The 23,274-nt window shown below is 46.1% G+C and overlaps 1 protein-coding gene across 8 annotated transcripts in view; it reads left to right on the top strand.

Moving 5' to 3' along the window:
• Window positions 1–23,274, top strand: part of Ldlrad3 (low density lipoprotein receptor class A domain containing 3) — a 225,660-nt gene that overhangs the window by 168,575 nt on the left and 33,811 nt on the right. The gene's annotated exons all lie outside the window — the stretch shown is intronic.

Consider the following 23,274-nt stretch of genomic DNA (forward strand, 5'->3'; position numbering starts at 1 on the left):
TTCTCGGACCCCCAGTGCTTCCTGCAGGTGGCCTTGAGGCCTTTGCCCCCCGAAACCTGCAGGAGAATTGCACTCGCAGAGAGCCAGAGATTTCCCATCCAGTGGAGATAAGGCGGGAGGGAAGCGGATTTCCATTTAGCCATCCGGTTGGGCCAAATCCTCCTTGAAATATTTAATTATAAGATACATGAATGCCTAGCCCAGCAGTTCTTTTTTTTGGCAAGGAAAAAAAATCTTCTTTTAATTAGTTTCTCAGAGCCCGGTTTTTTCCCTTCAAATATTTTTATTAACTCATTGTTCAAGCCAGGAACTCTGCTTGTCAAAGGAGAGGGGTCTTTGAATAAAATAATGCTGATTTCTTTTATAATCATAGTTTACCTGCTATATTGATGTTCCATATTAGAAAGTATTTCCACAGGATGTACACATGGCAAACAAACATATGGAAAGGTGTTCAACATCGTCAGCCATCAGGGTAGTGCAAATCAAAACTACGTTGAGTCGTGCGTGGTGGGGCACACCTGTAGTCTCAGCAGCCGGGGAGGTTGAGGCAGGAGGATCTTGAGTTCAAAGCCAGTCTCAGCAACTTAGTGAGTTGCTAAGCAATTCAATGAAACCCTGTCTCTAAATGAAATATAAAAAGCGCTGAGGATGTGGCTCAGTGTTAAGTACTCCTGGGTTCAGTCCCCTATACAAAAAAAAAAAAAAAGGACACCGAGATTGAGATTTCATCTCATACCAGTCTGAAAAGCAGTCATAAAGAATACAAGCAATAAAAAAATGCTGGAGAGAATGTGGAGAAAAAGGAACACTTTTATACCTTTGGTGGGATTATTAATTACTACAACCACTATGGAAATCAGTGTGGAGGATCCTAGGAAGACCAGGCATGGAAACACCATATGACCCAGTTATACCACTCCTTCATATTTATCCTAAAGAATCATTAGCTCACTACATGCACACCCATGTTTGTAGCAGCACAATTCATAATAGCCAAACTATGGAACCAGCCTAGTGTCCATCAGTGGATGGATGGATAAAGAAAATATGGTCTGTATACATAATGGAGTTTCAGACAGCCATAAAGAAAAATGAAATCATGTCATTTTCAGGAAAATGGATGAACTTGAGACCATTATGTTAAGTAAATAAGTCAAACTCAGAAGATCAAGGGTCATGTGTTTCCTCTCATATGAGGAAGCTAGAGAATAAAAAGGAAAAGAAAAAAAAGGTGGAGATGGATCTCCTGGAAATCAAAGGGAGGTCCGTAGAGGAAAGGGAGTTTTCCCAAAAGTTGGGAGGCAGGGAGGGAGAGGGGAGCACCGGTGAGTGATACTGGCCAAATTGTACTGTTATGTGGTACACGTGTATAATCCCATCATTATGTACAACTCTAATGCACCAATAAAAAAAATGTGGAAAGACAAGTATTTCCAGGGGCTGGGGTCGTGGCTCAGTGACAGAGTGCTTGCCTAGCATGTGGAAGGCCCTGGGTTCGAGTCTCAGCACCGCATATAAATCAATGATTAAAATAAAGGTCCGTCAACAGCTAAAACAAATACTTTAAAAAAGTATTTCCATAAAGAAGAAATAGTGGTGAAAAAGCATCCATGACCTGCCCCAAGTCCTACAGTGACTAGTGAGGACCCAGGATGAAGCCAGATCCTTGAGGTATACAAGGCCCCTCTCTGCCTTCTATCCAGAGGGGGCTTCCTATCTCTCTGGTTTCTCTTTCTGCTAGGGGAGAGAGACATTTTTGTGACATTTTTCAAGAGCCTTTTAGGTGTCAGTCACTATGTGTAGCCCTCTCAGGAATCCTGTGGAGCAGATGATGTGATCTACATTTCCTCAGTGAGAACGTGGAAGCTCACAGTGGTTCTACTCTAAGCAGAAACCAGACGTTGGCCATCTGAGCCCCCGCGAGACGGTGAGTCATAAACTTCCACAAATGGCAGAGAGGCCAGCGATACATAGATATATTTATAAATGAGGGAGGCAGACAGAAATCCTGTCTGGGGATCCTGCACTCGATTGGTTCATTCTGGGAGTGATGGACAGAGGGATGGATGATGGATGGACGGACTAGAGTCCAACAGTCTCAAAGGCCAGCTCCATTTCCCTCCTAGGAACAGCCAGCCCCTCTTGCTGAAGGACTACAACAGATGCCTTGGTGGACATGTACAACCGGGCTTCAGACTAGGGAAGTTGTATTTTGCCAGTAAATTTAGTCACTGGGGCAACACATCTTCTGAGTTACAAGATGACTGAGGACAGTGTAAGTTCTTTGAGGACACAAGCCCGTGCCTTAACCAGTGCCTGTCCCACTATGCTTAATGTTTTATGGGGGCTCATTAAATGTTTAAATGAATGAATGAAATGTGTCACTTACCATAGGACTCTCTGAGAATGAATTAACATCCATCAGGAGTGATGCAGTCTGCAGACTTAGAAATATCCAAAAATAATCACCCCTGGAGAGATCTCTGTAAATCAGCAATGAAAGAGCTAAAGGAAAACTATAAATCATTCCATTACAGTTTCATACATTTACAAGTAAGTGGTCTTGGAAGCAGGATTGGCGTATAAGCTGTATTTAGACTTGGTGTGCGAAGCAAATTTGAATCGAATATAAATCTTGGTGTAGTATTTTTAAGCGCCCCCCCCCCCAGGAAGGGGGGCAGGGTGCTCCTGGGGAAGAAGGAGAGTTGGAGGAGTATCAGAGCTATTTTGGAAAGTTTCATCTACATTTTTAGGAAGATGCATTTTTGAAGAATTGGAATATCAATCACCTCCCACCGGCAGGATTCTTCATCAGGGGAGAAATGGCAGCGTGTCCGATTTTCCTCGAGTCTCTCCAGAGCGCATTATGAAGTGGGTCTTGTCGCTGTGCGCCATGGGTGAGAAGAAGCTCTTTCTTGGCTCCCCTCCCTGTCTCTTGCCTCCTTATTTACTGCTGGCAACAGACTTGTTGAGTGTGAAGCAAGAACCCAGACAGAATGTTAATGCAGAGAAGACATGGGAGTTGGGGATGCCCTGGGCCTTGAGTGCAACTGACGGACAGGAGGCCAGGCAATGATGCTCTGCTCCCTCTAGACAGAGGGAAGGAAGTGGAGCCTCATCTGTGAGCACCTCAGACAGGAGCCAAGCCCTGGCCCCTAAGTCTATAGCTTCCCACCCAAGAATGACTGAATGAGCCAGGGTTCTGAGCTTAGGTAACCGTGGGCCCAGTGAATGCTTGCTTTGCAATGGAAATTCACAGTTTGGCAGGAAGTCTGCAGTTCTCGAATGCATTGGCTAACTCTGCAGCTCTTCCCCACCCCCTGCTCATGACAGGCCTTCCTTTCTGGGATATTTCAAATTCGAGGGATGAAACAGGGCTGTCATTAGAACTGGATCCTGTCCATAGAGGCTCAGCAGTTGTGATATTCAGCAGGACAGATTCAGACCCTATAGGCCAAACAGCTTCTTCCTCCCCAGGTAGTTTAAAACAAAGACCTGCTCTCTGTCTTGTCCGTGTGTGTGTGTCTGCAGGGGTGTTGGATGGCAAGGTAAACTCCAGGGGCTTAATCTAGAGAAAGCAGTGCACATGCATGAGGCCACGAGCCAGGGCAGATCAGTTAAAGGTCTGGAATTATGAAGGATTGGAGATAAGCAGCAGCTCTGGGTGGTTTCCAACAGGGGCAGTTGCCTGCTTTCATGTCTGGGTAAGAACTTGCTTGTAATTGGTAGATGGATTGCTTGGATGGAAATGGAGCCTGAAAAGAATCTCTTCCCTTCCAGCAATTAAACATTCTCCCTGCGTCCTCCACTCTGGCCCTTCAACAGACCCTTTCTCCTAATGCACAGTGCAGTGGTGTTTTGCAGCCTGGTTTGAATTAGCTCCCCGGGGTCCTCGTCCTTCAAGCTTAGTCTTCCTTTCCGCCATAGGCTGTGTGGCGAGGTATTGTGGGACACCCAGTATGAATCAATGCATTTGGGAAGACACTGATGTCAGATACCTACCAGCCAGAGGTGGGGATTCTTTTAAACGTCACTTCCCTCTGGTGACCTCCTTTCCCGCCCCATCACTACCACACACACTTGACAACTCACTTGAGTACTTTGCATGGTTTTTCAAAAAGGGATTTGTGCAGATGATTCTTTGAGGTTCAAGTAGTTATTTTTTACCCTAAAAAGTGTTTTATATTTGACGTATGGACAGATAGGGGATCATGTCTGTAATATAAATGAACATGCATCCATTGGGGGAATATTGTCCAAAAAAAAAATGTATTGATAAAGTGGGTTGCAGTCTGCTGCTTTACAGCATTGAGTGAGGTGCCCGGACCTTGCACCCCTTTTCTGCTCTGTCAGGATTGCTGAGCGCCTTCACTCTTCACTGCTTTGATCCATGTCCTGCCTGACTGGATTACAAAAATAGAGACACAAAGCTTCCAGAGAGAGGCAGTCGGTGACACTGCTGAATTAAGACATCTCTCCCCCCTCCTGCCACTGCCCTTAGTGATCCTCTGGGTCACACAGGAGCTGTCACCGTGACTGAGTTGGTGGATCTCTGCCACGCTCCATGCACAGGCTTCATGGATGAGCTTTGCAAAGATGCCGTATGTGAAGCACATGGGCATCGGGGTGAGTTGCCCATGACAAACAGCCTGCTTGCTGTTGCTGCTGCTAAACCTATTTATGTAACCCAAGAGTTGCTCTGTTTAAAATTGAACAAGTCAGCCACTTGGAAGATATATCAATAAGCTCATCACTCAAATGATGTCGGTCCCCTACCCCTGCACCTTGCATATGGCCTTCAATCGCTCCTCGTTTCCAGAGACAGGTGGCCTGCTTCAAAATTTTTTGCTTGAATGGGGTCAAAAAGCTGGAGACGATCGCTTTCAAGTGCACAGACTTGCCAAGGAAAGAAAATGCCCGATGGGGGATGATCGCTAGCAAGGAGCAGTGTCCAATCCAATCTGTGACTGTGCATACGTCGGCTCTGCAGCCCTATGTGGCAGAGCCCCTTCCCGTGAATGAACTTCAGCAAATGCAGTGGCTGTGACAGCTGCCTGACTCACGCCAGAGTCGGGTGGTTTATAGCTGACAGCTCTGACTCTTCTTTAACTTCTTAAGCAGAATGTTTTAAATTAGATAGAGTTGGTTTTCAGGCAGGCAGCCAGCATCTTCAGTGCCCCAGATCTGGATGCTAGATTAGAAAATTTGATATTTACAAATGAGCTTTACCTTGAATTAGCCGTGACTCATTTTTTTATTGTTTGTGGAAGGGGACATCTTTTAAAATCTTACTCACACAACTGACTTGCTTTTTAAAAACACAGTAAAAGTCCTCTTTTCATTAGTAAAGTACACAGTGTAATTACAGGATGTTTGGAAAATGTAGAAGAGGGGAAAGTACACCATTATTTTCTGATCCCATAAATAATTGATATTAGCAATTGGTGTATTTCCTTCCATATTTTTTCTGTGCATAGGGTAATCAAGGCTCTTTGTTCTTATAATTATGATATTATTTATTATTTTGCATCTTACATTATTTTTATTTTTGTTAAGTATTTTTCCATGTTCTTATAAACTCTTAGTAAGCATTCTTAATGGTTGCATAATTTTTTCCAAATGGATGCACGTTATTTTACTTACCCATGTGCTTATTGGTGAACCTTTAGGTTTTGCCAATGAGTTATTATAGTCAAAGCTGTTATGGCCTTTAAGGCTATTTTTATACTTTGGATAACTTCCTTAGGGCCAGTTTCCATAGGGTTTTTTCCATAGGGTTTGAACACTTTTAGGGCTCTTTGCACATATATTACTAAATTGTTTTCCAAATGGACTGTATCTATTTATACCCCCACAGGCATTTGGATAGACCCCTTTTTCTTCATATCCTTGCCAACATAGGAAATTATCATTTTAAAAAAAAGTCCTTCCTGCATTGCTAGGTTACAAATGATATCTGTCTTTAATTATCACCACTTCCTTTTAAGTGTTGATTGAGGTTTTATTTAGGAAGACTCTGCCGTATTTTGTGTAGTTTCGTAGAAATTCTAGGAAAGTACTCTTGAAAAAAGGAAGTCATTTTTTTTCTCATTCTACTCTTGCAAATCTCTCTCCTTGTCCTTATCCCAGTTTTAAGGCATCCTACATAAAAATAGACATTACTGAACAATAAGAGCAAGGATTCTGGTTATTGAGGCCACCACCCTGTTTTCGGCCAATAAAGAACTTTGCCTATATTTTGATTTCTTTTCCCTGGCCTATAACTTTTAGCAGTAACCATTGAGTGCCTACTGTTTACAGTCCTCAAAATTTGTTTTCCTTCCCTCCTTCCTTCTTTCCCTCCTTCCTCCTCCATTCCGTCTTCCCCTCCATCCTCTCTCCGTCCTCTGACAGCTCAGGTGAAGGTCTGACAGAGAGAAATTAACTGGCTAATCCACGTGCAGCAGCCCCTGATTCCTGCTTCTCTTCCTGCTGAACATGATTTATGGTTGTCTGGCAGAAGGTCAAAATCTGATTCTGAAGAGTGGGGGGTGGCGGGGAAAATATTTGATTTCTTTGACACAGTTCATTAAGAATTCATACATATGGTTCTGAAAATGAAACGTTTCTTCACGTCAACATGAGTTACAGCGGGAGCCTAGAGCAAGACTTGGGTATTCAAGTGCAACACTGTCACCGAGTAATCACATCGGCATCGCGGTGCCTCCTGATGGGGCGAGAAGTGGGGACGGCAATCTGGGCCCCAGAGGGTGAAAATGAAAGCTTTCTCCTGTGCCTTGGGGCCTTCCTTGTAAACAGAAGGCAGTTTATTAGAGCACTTCTCTATGTTGAAGAGCCCCGTTTCCTTCCTTTGTCAGTTTGTTTGACAAATCCATATCTGGTCTCAGCTCTTGAAGTCTGTGTGATAATTGATTAATAAGAGAGATGGCTTCTCACAGAGCTCCCTGCTGGATCTTTCTGAGTTCCTCTTCCTTGGCCCTTATGTTAGTGCCATCGGACTGACTGTGTCTAGACGCCCGGCCTTTTATTATCAACACCATAAACAGCTGGAAACCTGATCTTCTAGCCTAATGCTTCTCAAACTGTGGTGCACACATGAATCATGGGCTCCGTGAAAGTGAGGATTCGGATGCAGCTGGTCCAGGAGGACCTGAGGATTCGGATGCAGCTGGTCCAGGAGGACCTGAGGATTCAGATGCAGCTGGTCCAGGAGGACCTGAGGATTCGGATGCAGCTGGTCCAGGAGGGCCCGAGAGAAGGAAGTGCTGCCCTGTGATCCCAGCACCACACTTGGGAAAGTGAGGCTGTGGTCCACCGCATCTGTACTGGGTTGAATAGGGTCCTTCAAGAACTTATGTCCACCCAGGACCTGTGAATGTGACCTTACTAGGAAATAGGGTCTTTGGCAGAGGAAGTGAAGTTGAGTGTCTAGTCCGAGTTCTCCAGGGAGGGAGAAATTGATTGATTTTAAGGAACTGGCTCATATAAGTGCCAAATCAACAGGATACGCCAGCAGGCTGGAGACCCAGGGAAGAGTTAACGTTGCTGTCGTGAGTCAGAGGCAGACTGGAGGCAGAATTCCTTCTTATTCCAGGGACCTCAGTATTTTCTCCTAAGGTCTTCAACTGATTGGATGAGGCCCACCCACGCTATTTGCTCAAAGTTAGATTATTTAGCTGTGAATCACATTTAAAGAAATACCTTCACAGCAACATCTAGACTGATAGTCTTGACTGGGTATCATAGCCTAGCCAAGTTGACATATAAAATTAACCTTCTCAGGCTGGGATTATGGCTTAGTGATAGAGCACTTGCCTAACACATGCAAGGCCCTGGGTCTGATCCCCAGCACCACACACACACACACACACACACACACACACACACTAAAAACCATCACAATGAGATCATACTGTGTGGGCCCTACATCCAGTAGGACTGGTCTCCCTATAAGAAGGAAGAAATTTAGACACAAAGATAGACACACAGGACCACATGAAGATAGAAACAGAGGTTGAAGTGATACAGCTCCCATGCAAGGATTGCCAGCAGCCCTCAGGAGCTAGAAAGAGTCGAGGACTCTTGTCCAGAGCCTGTAGAGGGAGCCTGGTTCTACTGGTACTTTGCTTTTGGACTTCTGGCCTCCAGAACTGAGAGAATACATGTCTGTTATTAGGCAACCTGTTTGTGATGCTTTGTTATAGCAGCCCGAGGTAACTAATACAGCATCCTAACTGTGGAAGGTCAATGTCGTGGCTAAGGACATCACCACAAACCCACAGTGCTTGTCCTGCCTGCCAATCTTCTGCCTTGAAAATGGACCCAGAGTCTAGGTTTCATCACAGAAGAGCAGTCCAGAGCCACCGTGGCTGGGAATGACTTGGTCAGGGACCCCGCCCCTCTCCCGGATCCTCAGATTGGTATGGGAAGGCATCTGTTTCCTCCCTGCCTTCAGGTTACTGGGCAGCCTGGTGACAGATGAGGAGGAGTTAAATTTGCTTTCCTTTAAACAAACTCTACTAATTAAAATGTACCCCCACCGGGATTGTCGTTTGCCATAAGTTATGCATATTTCATTAACATTTGCTTTAAAAACCAACAAGACCATAAAGTTAAGATTGCTTGAGCCGAAATGCCGTCCAGATTTAATATGCGTGATATAACCTCCCAGCATCACAAGAAGCTTGAGCAGGCAATTTTTGGTGCCTTGCTGATACTTGTTTTGTAACAGGAGGAGAATCAATACCATGTGAGGGCTGGACTAATGACCTGAGCCGTCATGAACTAAAGCAATAATTGAAGTTACAGTATTAACCAGGCAGCATGGTTGTAGGGGAATAGACAGATGATTTTATTTTCCTTCTTTTTTTTTTTTTTTTGCCCCTGCCTTGGGCACATTTGGTGGCATTTTCAGAGGAGATAGGATCAGGAGGCATTTTTTTCTGCTAGGGAATGTTGAATGTAAATGTCAGTTGGGATCAATACTTGTAGACTCCACAAGGAAAGCCAAGCTACAAATGTCACTCAGTCACTTTTCAGCAGTAGTTGTGTGTGTTTGGCTTAGAGCTGATGCCCAAAACCAGTGACTTCAACTTTAGCCAGGAGTACCAACCGAAACCGGTGGTCAGGAGATAAACTCACCCTGGAAAAGTTGAGTTCCTCTTAATAGCGATAGTGTGGAAAGATCAAATTTCCTGCCAGTATGATTTCTTGACACTCTAATTCATCCAATTAAGTTGACTCTCAAGACTGCCTGGAGATGGTCCCAGCTGTGTTCTTGGAGCTTGAGGATGATGCTTCTGCAAGAGTTTTGACATTTAGGTTGAGCTGTGATTATAAAGAAGGACACACGTAGCCACACACCACATCAGGATGTTTCAGGTCCATGTAGACAGGGACGTCCCATAAGATTATAATGCAGCCGAAAATTTTCTGTTGCCTAGTTATGCTACAGTCATAATGAATGCTGGTGATGTTGTCGTATGGTTATATAACAGTATAGCACATGCCATTACATGTAGTGCATAAGACTTGACAGTAATAATAAATAACTATGTTACTGGGTTACTGTACTTTCTTTTTTCTTATATTGGAGGATTGAACCCAGAGGTGCTTAACCACAAAGCCATATCTCCAACCCTTTTTAATTTTGAGTTGCTTAGAACTTTGCTAAATTGCCTTGAACTTGTGATCCTCCTACCTCAGCCTCCCGAGTTTCTGGGGTTACAAGCATGCCCCACTGCACACGGCTGGTTTACTATACTTTTATAGCTATTATGGAATGTACTCCCTCTACTTATTAAAACATTTTCAGTAAAGCAATGTGCAGAGTTATGTCGACAGCTGTCTCACACATCTCATTTGTCTTGATTGCCTCAAGAGGCCATGTTCAGTGGTTCACCTGTGCCATTGGGTCCGGGTAAGCGTACTCCATGATGTTTACATAATGGAGAGGTCACCTGACATGGTGTTTATCAAAATGCATCCTGTGGCTAGGGGGCACGAAGGTGATAAAGGACTCTAGGATCTTGGAGTAGAACTCACCCTGCTCTGTGACTCCCATGGAAGAGACTTTCTAATTCCTAATTTGGATCAGTGCAGACTTGTTTTTCAGACTTAGCTGAACCTGAACTTGAGCAAAACAAATCCTTCTTATGATATTTTTCAAGGATTTCACGTCCCATCAACAAGCACAGTTTTAAAGCATCCTATTCTCAGTCCCTATCCCCATCTCTGAGAAGCCCATGTGTCCCACTTTGTGGAGAAGGTCAGGTCTCCCAGTGGGAGTTTCTTTGGTTCCTTCAAACCAAAGGGTCACACTGCCTGGTGATTTGTGGGCTGATTCTCCCTTCTAGGATCTCTCCCTTTACTGTCGAGGACCCTCTCCTTGAACTTGAACTTGAACTCCGCGGTTCATCTGCCCACTGTTCCCACTTCCTCCTTCTGCATCAGTGCAGTCCATCCCTCTGACACTCATCATCAGGCTGATTTTTCTCAGCCTCGCCTTTACTGTTAACTCCCGCACTCAATCCCCTTCCGAAAGCCCATCTTGCCCTGTAGATGAAGAGTCACCCACTGTCCTTGTCAGTCACAGCTATGTATCTGACTCCAGTGATCTTGACTTCCTCACCTCGTGCGGATCTCGGAGTTGCATGCCATCCACTGGCCAGCGCTATTGCCCTTCCGTGGAATATTCTCTCTCCTCCTCCTCCTGCCTTTGAATAGCCACAACATTTAATCTGCAGCGTTTCTGCAACACTTCTATAGAACCCCTTCCACACATGGCTGATTCTGCTGCCCTTTCTGTTTCCATCTGTTTGATGGTCAGCTTCATGAGGTCAAGACAGGTAAGAGAGTGCCAGGTCACCAGACTGTGGCCATCTGCCTCGGCCACCATGACCCCCCTCCTTATTGTGAACTGGATTGAACTCTCAACAGGGCAAGGCCTGGCTTTGTTTGTACAGGAGGGAAGTCAGACTTTCCCTTTGAAGCCTTCGTAATTGAATCTGCTGGAGCAAACCAGTAGGCAGATCAGCGGGAGAAACGGCATACCAATTTGTTAACGTGCGTGTGTGCAGAGGAGCCGCGCGAGATGCGAAACTCAGAGGAGGACCAGATGGTTGAGACTTAAATACCTTCATCCCAGGGGAGAGAGAAGTAAAGGTGGGGGAGTAAATGATTTCGAGGTGAGAAAATGAGCCTGGAGAACAGACAATGGCGTGGGACAAAGTTCCTGTGCGCTCTAGGTGTGGCGTTGATTTCCAGTCTTCTCCTCCGTGATGGGAGTTTAATCTTCCTTGGTTAATGAAATTTCAGTAAGAAGATTGAAGGCCATTGTGCTCCTCTTTGGCAGACCCAGTCATTAGGCAGGCAAGGGAACTTCAGAGAAAGCCCTTCCCTGCATTTGCAGCTCCATGGGGGACTCTCAGTTTGAAGTCCAAAGTAGCATATTTTGGATTATCATTTTCTGAGCCCCGACATCATTTGAATTTTTTTTTCCTCTCTCTCTGACTTGAACAACAATGGAGAAGAGAAGCAGGGTGCTTTGGCTGATCTGGGATTCTCAGGGTGTTCACTAAGCACAGATTCTCCGGCTCCATCCTAGGGATTCTGTATCAAAGGGCAGAGTCCAGACATCTGTAATTTTAACAGGCAGCTCAGAAGTTTGCAGTGGCTTGGATGCCTCTTTGGAACCACAGGCACAGTGACCATACGGATCTGAGTTTGAATCTCCAGTTCTGCAGTGTCCTGATTATGCAGATCTGAGCAGCCTCTCAACCGGAAAATGAAATCCTAGTTACCTTTATAAGCTTTGGCGGAGATTGAATAAAAAGCATGTGTAGAACAGCCCAAGGCCTAGATCAGGACAGATGCTGTAGTTCTTATGGGACTATGGTCAGTTTCCTTCCTTTCCCAAGTGCCACATCCAGTTCTGCCCCCTGATTCCTTGGTGAAGGTGGTGGGGCTCCCCTTCCTCAGTTCACCTCATTTCCTGCTGCCATAGCATTATTTCCATCCAAATGCCTGCAACTCATCTTCAGCTGGGATTTTTCTGCCTCTTCATCCATTTCTTCTGTTTATGGCCCAGTGGACCAAACTGGCAGAGGACACTACAGCAGTGCTGGTCGTCTTAGAATACCTGTTTGTTGGTGCCATTTAGTCAACACCTGTCTGTTGAGTGTCTGCTCCGAGGTACCCAGCAAACAAAATAAGCAGAGGGTCCTGAAAGTCTAAAGTAGAGGGAGAGAAGTGAGAGCTGAGGACAGACCGTGGAAGCGGAAACCAGATGTGGAAATTTCCCGAAACCGAAGGAACTTTGGCTTCTATGGCAGGTAACGGGAGCCAGGGCAGGATATGGAGCGGAGGAGGGATGGGACCTGACTGGGTTTTTCAGACTCCCCCGGGCTGCTGTGTTGAGAGTGGTCTGTAGGGGGCGGTGGTGGGAGCCAGGAAGCAGTGGGGAGGCTCTTGCAGTAATCCATTCAAAGAGTTGGTACCCAGACGGGAAAGAAAGAGGGGGTGGGGAAAAGTGGTCAGTAAAGGCTGTGCTTTGAAAGTAGGGTCATCTGGAATTGCCTGTGGATTTGATGTAGAGTGTGAGAGAAGAGTCAAGGGTAATGCCAGTGTTTTGGGCCTGAAGAAATGGAAGGATGTAGCCCCATTACAGAGATGGGGGAGGGATGCATTGCAAAAGGAGCTTATCAGAAACTCAGCCTCTTGAAATTCAGTGTGGCCTCTGGTACCTCATCTCCGAGAGAAATTGGAAAGGCACCTCTCCTCCTCATTTGAAGTTCAGTTTTTTTCTTTCTTTCATTTTTTTTTTTTTTTTGAAATAGGGTTTGCCTGCCATATTGTCTAAGCTGGCCTCAAGCTTCTGGGCCCAAGCAGATTCCTAAGTAGCAGGGTCTGCACGTGTGCATCACAATCCAGCTCAACGTTAATTTTTTAACATAATCAGCCTCTCCTTAAGATGTACCTCCCAATCCAAAGTGCTAATTTCTGGCGACTCTTAAAAGCTCTTTGAAATAACTAGTTTGCTTTAACTAGAGAAGTAATAAATTCTCATGGTTTAAAAAAAAAAAAAAAGATTCCTAAGAATTACAGGACTAAGGTAAAAAATAAATCTTCCTTACTCCCTGCTCCCCTGGGGTAATTATTGTTAAATTGCTTTTTTGGTTTTTTGAAGCTAACATTTTTCCATATGTTACTGCATACTGAGGCCTGAGCTAATAAGTGCTGGATAAGCATCACCTTATGGTAATCCTCTTACCAATCTTTGAAATGTGGGTAGCTCATTCTCCACAGTTTGCAGATCAGGAAATGGATCAGGAGAAGTGACTTAACAGGGCCACAGGCTAGGGAGGGTATCAGCCCAAGCACAGGTCTGCAGGCTCCAGGGTCCCAGCATGCATGGGACTGGGGTCCTGAGAGCAGCACCCTGTGGGGGCCCACGCTCTGAGGGAGCCTTCTGAAACTTCTCCGTTATACAGCTGAGGGGTTGGATACAAACTGGTTTATGGAGACCCAACCTAAATCAAATTAAAGTGGATTAATTAAATGTGGCCTCTTTGAATAGACTGCCATATTTCTAATTACAGTCTTCTTTTCTCCTGAGAAGGCAGCCCAACATTGTTTTGAAAAGTTGCTCAATTATTAATGGTTGGATAACATTCTGAAAACGTAAAGTGTCATTAAGTTGTTAATAAGAAGGCCAGAGGGGGGATGGGAGTCAGTTGTCAGATCTCTCTTCACACACACACACACACACACACACACACACATACACTCTTAGCTCAGAGATGACCCAAAGCATGTCAGACTGACTGATCTCAGCTGCTAGGAAACAGCTTATCCGGCCTCCTTCCCTCCCTCTCTGACTTTGGCCTTGCCACTGATCTGTGCCTGCAGATAGCAGAGGGGAGGGGCTTATCTAGACTGAAGCAGTGGAAATAGCTGGTCACAAAGCGTGGCAGAGAAGACAAACCAGGAAGAGAAACTGATCAGCTTTAAGCAAGGGGTGAGTCCCCATTCCTCCTGCTTGGAAAGGGCCCCTGGGATGGAATCACGTCTTGGGTATCAGGTTGTCGGTTGCAATCCACATTCGGATGGAATACAGAAGGTTTGAAACCATATAAGGCTGACCACTGAGGGGTACAAGGGTTTGTGGGTTTCAGGGCTGAAACACACACACCTGCACACACAGTAACATCAAGACTCAGGAAACAGAGAAAGGTAGGTAGAAGTCCAATAGCTGTGAGATATCTTCTGAATTTGGTCCCTCAGGCTCAAAATGTTGACATTGTTTCAAGAAGTTTTTTCCTATCCTCCCCATTCTCTTTGACCCCAATCCTTGCTCCCCAAGAAGACAGCCAGTGGGTGTGAGTTTTGGCGCTGGTGGTTGCTTTATCGATGCGTTTGCAGTCCTCGGAGTCATGCTCCATTTGGCTTTAGCAGTCACAGTCCCTCATTCACTCCCCCTGAGTGGGGACTGCACCACTGCCAGCCACCTTCGGTTCCCAGCTGAAGCTCTTCCAGACCCCTGACAGCGCCTGACACCATTCTGTACTGAAGAACATGACAGCGAGTCCCCAAGGCTTTCCCCTTCACCCGTCATCCTCTGCATGACACTGGGGATGACCAGGAGCCATGTGTTTCAGTTAAATGATGACAGCTTTTATTTTTTTGTCAGATACAAGTGGAACCTGACGTTAAGCATTAAGCAAAGGAGCCAGGCTAAGACAGTCAGGTCAAGAAGTTGCCATCTTTAAACAAAGACAAAGAATGTGGAGAGATAAGAAAACAAGAGGGTGTATAAAATTAGGGTCACAATTCAAGAAATGGATCCATCACTTACTGATAATGGCTTTTGGTTTTTGAGCACTTCAAATGTCTACCAGGCACAGGCTGAGTATGTACATGCTACATTGGGGACCATGCACTCAGCACATGAGCTTTTTGGGACATTCTGGATCTAAACCATAACACACACCATCGTTTGAACTTACACCACCTTACTCTGTGTCTATTAACCTCACTTCGGTATTTTCTGTCTTTTTTGTGTCTCTCCTGATACCTTCCAAATAATTCCTCCTGAGCTTTTTTTTCAGTTCATTTATTCTCTTTTCATCTGTGTCTAATCTACTATTAAGCTGGTCCATTGAGTGTTACAATTTAAATAAAATACTTCTCACTGCTACATGTTCTATTCTGTTCTTTTTTCAAATACATTTCATTGTTTTTTCAGTAACTTATTCTCCCCTGCAGGTGGATATAGTCAAGCTTTTATTTCTTTTCTTTTTTTTTTTTTAGTAACCTAGCAACATGTTTATGATTTGGCCTGATCACTTTAGTAGTCTGAAGTTTTTATGTGTCTATTTCTGATGTCTACTGTTTCTTATGATCTCTTCCTGGTGAGTTGATTCCCCATGTGTTGGATATTATTTACAGCATTCTACTCACTGTATCTGAGAAATTATTTGTGGGCATTTGTTGCGGACTCTGATAAAAGATAGCTTCCTCCAGAGAGATTTAGCTTAGCTTCTGCTAGGTGCCTAGGACCTTTTATTTTTTTGTCAGATACAAGAGGAACTTGACATTAAGCATTAAGCACAATTTAGTACCATTTTGAACCAAGTTTATGAGTTTCTCTTGACCTCTAAGTAATAAAAGCCCAAGGTATGCAATCTATGGGAGGGCCACCCATGCTGATAAATGCTTCCACACACCCTCCCCCGTACCCATTGCAAAGGCACCCTTCCCCGTAGTCTTCTGGGTAATGAGGAGAACTGTGTTTTCTTCTAGTTCCTTCTTACCCTAAGAGTTAGCTCTTTGGGGTCCAAAAGAGGCTCCCTTAGCCTGCTTGCTCTAAGAAGGCTCTGCATCTTGACTTCTGTTCCCCTTTTGTCTCTAGCAAAATGGAAAACCTATTTGGTCTGACTTCTATTGCCCTTGGAGAAAAGTAGCCCATTTCCCAGGTGTGTACCTTTGACTTTTTCTCACCTCTTCAGTGTCTCACTAAGATACTTTTAAAAATGCATTTTACTCCAGAATTACAGGTTGTCCCCTGACGAATTTGGTAGGTGCTGAGTTGATTTGCATATGGCCCCCCTTATTGCCAGAATGGAAAGTCTCCACGCTGGAATTTAAGGATCATGCCTCTGTCCGCTGTACCCCACAGGATTAGAGGGATAGAACAAAAGCTCTACTCTGGCCTGCTGTTGGGGACAGCACTGTCCTGGCCTTGACACAGATCCCGCATCTGTTCTCTGTAGGGTTTCTCCAGGTAAACAAGATGGCCCAAGTCTCAAAGCAACAGCAATAAAAAGATCACATCGTACCTTTAGAAAGAGACAAAAGGCATGCTGTCAAGGTTGAGAATCGTTAGAGGCTGAGATCTGAGGAGTGGGACCTTGGGCTGTGCAGACGGGCTCAGGCTGATCTTGCCTCGATCTCCGTGGGCCTCCAGCCAGCAGGTGCCGAGTGATGAATGCAGTGGCACAGGGTGGCTTGTGTTCACCGCAGACTGATGAATGCGACTGGAAGGTGCTCTAGTCGCCGTCATTGAAAAGTGAGGAGACGGCCTGGACCAGGCTCCGTCACTCTCCCCATTATTGCTTCAAATGGATTAATTGGCCTCTTGAGGGGATATGGCCACTGGTTCTGAAGGATGCTTCTCTTTGCCACATTATTGTTTGCCCTTCTCTCTGCTCCTGAAAGTCACTCTTGAAAACACACACTCCTCTCCACCTGTGAAGCCTGATTTATCAGCCAGCTCCTCAGAGAAGAAACAACAAGATAAAAACCTCCGGCTATAAAACCCGGTTATGCATTATGCTCTGTTGGTTTTGTGTCTAGACAGAACCGAGAGACCCCCTTTGTGGCCCTAGCAATACCTAGAGATGACTGTATATTTACCTCTTTAGAAGAAGAATGGAGTTGACATTTTTATGTAGTAGAGGCCACCGAGTCTGGCAGAGAAAGCAATAGCCAGGAAGTCAGGAGATGACACTTTTCCTGTCCTTTAAACCTTACAGTGCCTGGCCTCCCCTGAACGGTAGTAAGTACCGCCTCGCCGGCAGGAGAGACTCAAGTCCAGTGTTCACACTGTCATTTGTTAATTCTGTGACCTTGGACAAGTAACTCACGTCTCTGTGCCTGAGTTCCCCATCAGTGAAGTGGAGATAATAGTCCCTATCTCGCGGTGATGTGGTAGAGATAAATCATGTAAAGTGTTTAATATATAATGCTCGGCATATAGTAAGCCATTATGATTATTATGCTAGCCCAGAAAGACTGAACACAGGTACTGAAACACCTGGAAAATGATCCCCTGTTCCAGTGAGTCACAGGAGCTAACAGCCCTCATTTGGAAAGGGGAAATTGACAGTGGTGGGTGGCTTATTTGAGAAAGTTGGTCCACCTCCAAAGATCTTTTCAGCCCTGTATATTCTTGCCAGACTGATTGCATGTGTGGTCTAGGATTATCATGTTCATTGCCAAGAAACATGCAGGCCACTGAGCCAGGAGACACCCAAATTAGGAGTACACAAAATCAGAAAGTCCCTGGGAAGTGCAGGGAGAAGTCTCAGTCGCACCAGGCAGGTCCTGATTCAGAATCAGTGAGATGAGTGGGGTCGGAAGCCCACCCCAACACACACTCATGCCTTTGACCGCCGCCGAGTGAGCTCATCTCCCACACATCCACACATCTGCATTCAGATAGGAGACTCTCTTTTAAATAAATGCCCCTTATGAGTTAGCTGGGGATAGGCATTTTTTCAGAAGTCATTGAACTGTACACTCAAGATGGGTGTGTCTCCTCCCTCTGTGGAAATTGCACGTTTTTAGGAAGAAGTCCTCCTCTTATGTTGATAGTGGAGCTTGCGTGGAAGTACAGGTGTTTGTCTTGGGCCAGAGGGATCTATTTGTTGTGACCAGTCGGTGGAAGTATTCCTCCCCACATTGGCACAGGTGTACGACCTGCCTCGACTCCTGCTAACCCGGGCCCTCCTTCACCTCTTCGCCATCCGTCTTTTCCTGGCTTCTTATGACCTTTACTTGAAAAGTGGGTAGACGCTTTCCCAGATCCAGTTTTCCTTCTTAGTCTTTTAGTGGACATCTAGCCTTTCCTTTCCAGAAGTCACATATACATCTTAGGAGAACGAACAGACTGCGCAGAGTTGTGTAGAGTACAAGGCACAAGTCCTTTAACCCCGTCCTGTTTTCCAGAAGCGACCGCGGTGCTTGGTGAGAATGGGCTCACTTCTGTGTACACGTGTCCATGTGTCTCTGCAATACAAACACGTAGACCTGTAAATAAACACCTTCATGTGCACAGGGTTTTGCTGTTTTGTTATAGGAAAGAAGTCACACGGTTGGTCCCACTCTTGTTTTTATCACTTAACATACGGTGGGTGTCTCCTGTGGCACCTCTACCCCATTGTTTTTCAATGGCTGTAACATCCCTGGTCTGGATGTGTCTAATCACTCTTTTTCCTATATTTATTTTTTATTTTTTAATTTAATTCATTTTTTTGGCAGGGGGGAGCAGGTACTGGAGATTGATCTCAGGGGCACTCGGTCACTGAGCCACAACCCCAGCCCTATTTTATATTTTATTTAGAGACAGGGTCTCACTGAGTTGCTTAGCGCCTTGCCATTGCTGAGTCTGAACTTGTGATCCTCCTGCCTCAGCCTCCTGAGCTGCTGGGATTACAGGCGTGTGCTGCTACACCCGGCTCATTTTTTAATTGTATCATTTTTGTCGATGCAGTGTGATTGTACATCACAGTGAGATCCGTTATACCATGTTTGCATGTGCACATAACACAGTTTTATCAGTCTCCTTCCCTTTAGCTCTCCTCCTTCCTCCTCCAACCACCCACTCTAGGATCTCTCTTCTATCATTATTATTATCATTTTAATTCATGTATTCTAATTTCATGTAAAAACAGGATTCGTTGTGAAATGTCTGCCCTTGGCGTGGCGTAATGTGGCATTTCACTCCCCAGGACTTTCCCGAGCCTTTCCCTCCTCCACCAATCCCCGTCCTCCACTCTGTTGGTCTCCCTTCTTCCTGTATTTCTGACCTCCCTCGAGAAAGACAAGAGGTCAGCTGAGAAACAGACCCAGTATGGAGGAGCGGACCCCTCAAACGAGAGCTGGGTCTCCCGCCCCCTTCCCAGAACCCGATCTGAGATTCTGGGTGTGTGTGTGTGGGTGATGGGAACCTGGCTGCCTCGGGCAACTAATGGGACGGTGTTGGTGGGGTGAGAGACACTGTCCCATGTCACACGTCTGTGTGACGGGAGGTCATTCTTTTGAATGCCACAAGGGTGATTTTTATGATTATTAGAGACAAGCATTTCTCCTGAAGATAACTTCAGATTGGATTTCAGGAGATGAAAGTGAGGTTTTTTTTAAGTAATAGCAAAGCCTTGTGTTTCTGTAGTAATCTATGCGTTTTGAAGTGCTCTCAGTCATTATCCTGTTTGATCCCACTGAGAACCCTGAGAGCACACATTGGGTTGGTGGTGGTTATCCTGAGGCCACCAACGAGACCAAGATCATAATGAGTAGGAACCAGAGCCGAAGTTAACCCTTTCCCTGCTCATGGCCCCGTGTTCATCCCCCCCACACACACACACACACCCAGCGCAGACCAGAAGCCACAGCACAGGATGCATAGAATCCCGTTAGTGTCACTCACCTGAAAATCCAGGTGCCCTACGTAATGGTGGGAAGTAGATGGCAGGACTCAGGGGGGTGCAGGAGATGGCTGCCTACCTTCAGGACTTCTGTTTCTCCTAAAAATCAACTAAAATGGTTTTTGCAGGGTGAATCCATAAGGACAAAGAAGGGGGAGAGAAAAATAGCAATATAAACTTGGAAGCTGGAGAATAGGCAGATGCACAGTAGCTGACTTAGTGGACTCAGAACATACAGTTTGCCAGGCGCAGTGGTGCACACCTGTAATCCCAGCAGTGTAAGAGGCTGAGGCAGGAGGATCGAGGGTTCAAAGCCAGCCTCAGCAATGTCAAGGCGCTAAGCAACTCAGTGAGACCCTGTCTCTAAAGAAAATACAAAATAGGGCTGGGGATGTGGCTCAGTGGTCGAGTGCCCCTGAGTACAATCCCCAGTTCCAAAAAAAAAGAAAAACCAGAGAGCCTGGTAGGAGATTTACATCCAAATAATAGAGATTCTAGACAGAAAAGAGAAAATGGAGAACTTGAAGACAATTTCCCCTGAGCCCAAAGAACCGTGGTTTTCAGATAGAGCAGGACTCATCTACTCCCTGAATGACAGCAAAGCCCACCAGGAACACCATCATCACATTTCAGAGCCCTGGACAGAAAGGAAAGCCTACAAGTTTCTAGAAAGGGCATTAAGAAATATGTACACACATAAAAGCAGGGTTTTTTTTTTAATATACATTTTTTTAAGTTGTAAGCGGACACAATACCTTTATTTTATGTATGTGGTGCTGAGGATCAAACCCAGGGCCTCACACATGTGAGACGAGCACTCTACCTCTGAGCCACAGCCACAGTCCCATAAAAATGTAAAGATTCAAGAATCAAACTAACATAACATGGGGCATCTTAGCCACACTGGGCATAAAAAGACAGCCCTGCAGCAAGTCATTGCCACTCACACTCTCTGCCCTCAGGAGATGTTGAGGGATGATTAAGACATTACCTCCGTACAGCCCTGTCCAGAACTACTAATAAATATGCTTCACTGAGACCAAGGGAGTAAACCAAGAAAAAGAGAGGCACCAAATAGGAGAAATGGGGACCGGGGCTAAGGAGAATGTCCAGGAGGAGGGTACAGGGCTGTCCCAGGGGAGACCGTAGGCCTCGGGAGACTCCCAGGGAGTCAGACGCCCCAAGAGAGATTTCTGTGTAAAGAAACTGAAAAACACTCCGTGGATTTAAATGCATCCAGAGAAAATTCACAAGCTGGGGAAGGCTTTGTGTTTGGATTAGGGAGAAATATATGAAACACTGAACCAATGGGCCGGGATGGCGGCCAGGGGTACGGGTTCTGTTCACTTCAGGGAAAACACAAAGTTTTCCTGGGAAAAATAGTGTTCCGGTCACAATATCCTGTGTGATCCATCCATGAATAGCGTTTTCTTGAGATAACGAAGACACTGACTATCTAAAATTGCTATCGAACCAGGAGGCTCGAAAAGGATCACGTGTGTGGCGATCGATGGCAGAGATGGTGATAAATGAGAGCTAAAGCCTCATCTTCCAGAATGGGCCAACAGCAGATGATTCCTAAAACCGAGAAATCAAGAAGTAGGACTGTGAGCATGTTATTTAGAGATCTGGAGGTAACCTACCAAAGACTGGACTAAAATAGCAGGAAACGATTGTTTCTGGGAGACAAGGGTCAAAGAATGCTGTTTCTTTTATCAAGCTCCAGACAACCAACCACTCAACTCTTTAAATCCTGGACACAAGTGGCTTGCACAAATGAAAGTGGAATTTCAAGAATGTGCCTGTGGGAGCAAGTGGGCTGCAGCTGCGCTTGCCCTTCAGAAGCGAGCCACATGCCAGAGAAGAACCTCTTTCAACTATCTGCCGCTTTGCAGCAGATGGCCTGGGCAGGCAGGATGCCTCTGTGTCCCTCTCTCCTTCTTGGATCCACTTTAATGATGGAAACACAGATGTGGGGTGACGTTTCAGAAGCTGGTGACCTGACTTTTTTCTTTGCAGGATGAGTGATCTATTGAAAAATCCAATCCTGGGTATTTGCGTCTACCGCAAACCAGAGGGGGTAGGAGAGGTGCCATCTAAATGGGTTGGGGTCACACGCAAAGCATCACAAGGGCCTTTTGTGGGGTAAAGGATGTATAGTGCCACCCTGGTCTTCAAAGGAAGCCAGAAAGCATAGATCTGCTTTTCTCCTACTCTCCCAGGAGACCTGGGTTAGGCCCAGGGACTAGATGTTGGCACCGTCCTTTATAAGTTCCAAATGCAGAATGTGTTTCTGAAGCCGTCTCCCTGGCACCCTTTGGCTGAGGGGCGGTGGCTGCTTTTCTGAGATGAGACCCTCCCACGTGCTCCCAGGCAGGTAGCGGCCAGCCACACGCTCTCCTAGGGCAGTGGTCAGAGAGTGGGCCGTGGAGCCCAACAAAACAATTGAGGCTTGACCTCACTCCTCACCAGCTGGTGTGACCTGAGCAGTCACCTGGATTCCTGAGCTCCATTATTTCTTCTGCAAAATGGGGGTCGTTGTAGTACTGGGGTTCAGGAATTAAATAAGACCTAAGACGTGCTCTCAAAACAGCACCTCTGAGCTGTTCCTATAAGTCACCTGTGTCCTCCTGGGAACGCCAGAGTCTGTCGGAGCCTCGTCTTCCTCTTTTGTACAGTGGGGACAGTACTGTGTCCCTGAGGTTGCTGTGAATGCTCTGAAATGATGGGAACAAGTCACTTAGCCCGGCCTGTGGCACCTAATGGGACCTCGGTTCCTGGAGGTGGCTGTCACCTGGCTTTCCATCTCCATAGCCTCTGTCTGCGTCGGGCCCTTCCTCTGGGCACCCAGACAGCACCTCTGGCCGCCCTGCGTCTCTCTCCCTCTTCCTGCTGTAGCTCCTCCTGCATGTGGTTGCGAGAACAATCTCAGACACTGCAGCGAGGCCCTCTGGGGCATGAGGTCAACGTGCTCCAGCCTGATGCTTAAAGCCTCGCACGGCGGCCTCCTGCCTTTCCTCCTTTCTGTCCACGCGGCCACCTCGTTCTTCACCAGCCTTGGTGGCCACGGCCTCTGTGTGCTGTGCAGTGTCCCAGGTTCCTCCTCAACTTCCCTCCTCAAAGCATCACTCATTCTAAGAGTCGATTGGGAATGAAACCCACCTCCTTCAGGAAGCCTCCCCCGCCTTCCCCCCACTCACCCCTTCCTGCTTCGACAGCAGCTCTGGTCTCCTGCAGTTCTGAGTCACTGTCACTGGCCAGGAAAGCCACCGTGTGGAATGGGTGTGTGGGTCAGCTGTGTGTCACTGTGACCAAAGTACCCGGCAAGAACCACTTAGAGGAAGAAAAGGTTCTCTGAGCTCATGGTCTCTGGCTCAGTCCCTGTCAGCTGACTCCGTTGCTTGGGCCTGAGGTGAGGCAGAACATCATGGTGGAGGGGTGTGGTGGAGGACAGATGCTTAGCTCATGGCCGCCAGGAAGGAGAGAGAGAGGGAGAGAGAGAGGCCAGAGACAAAGTATAAACCCTAAAGGCAGGCCCCCTGTGACCTACTTCCTCCAGCACCCC

Source organism: Marmota monax, unplaced genomic scaffold (genome assembly GCF_021218885.2).
Source record: "Marmota monax isolate L192 unplaced genomic scaffold, Marmota_monax_Labrador192_F-V1.1 WCK01_AAM20220418_F8-fsc00047, whole genome shotgun sequence".
NCBI lineage: Eukaryota > Metazoa > Chordata > Mammalia > Rodentia > Sciuridae > Marmota > Marmota monax.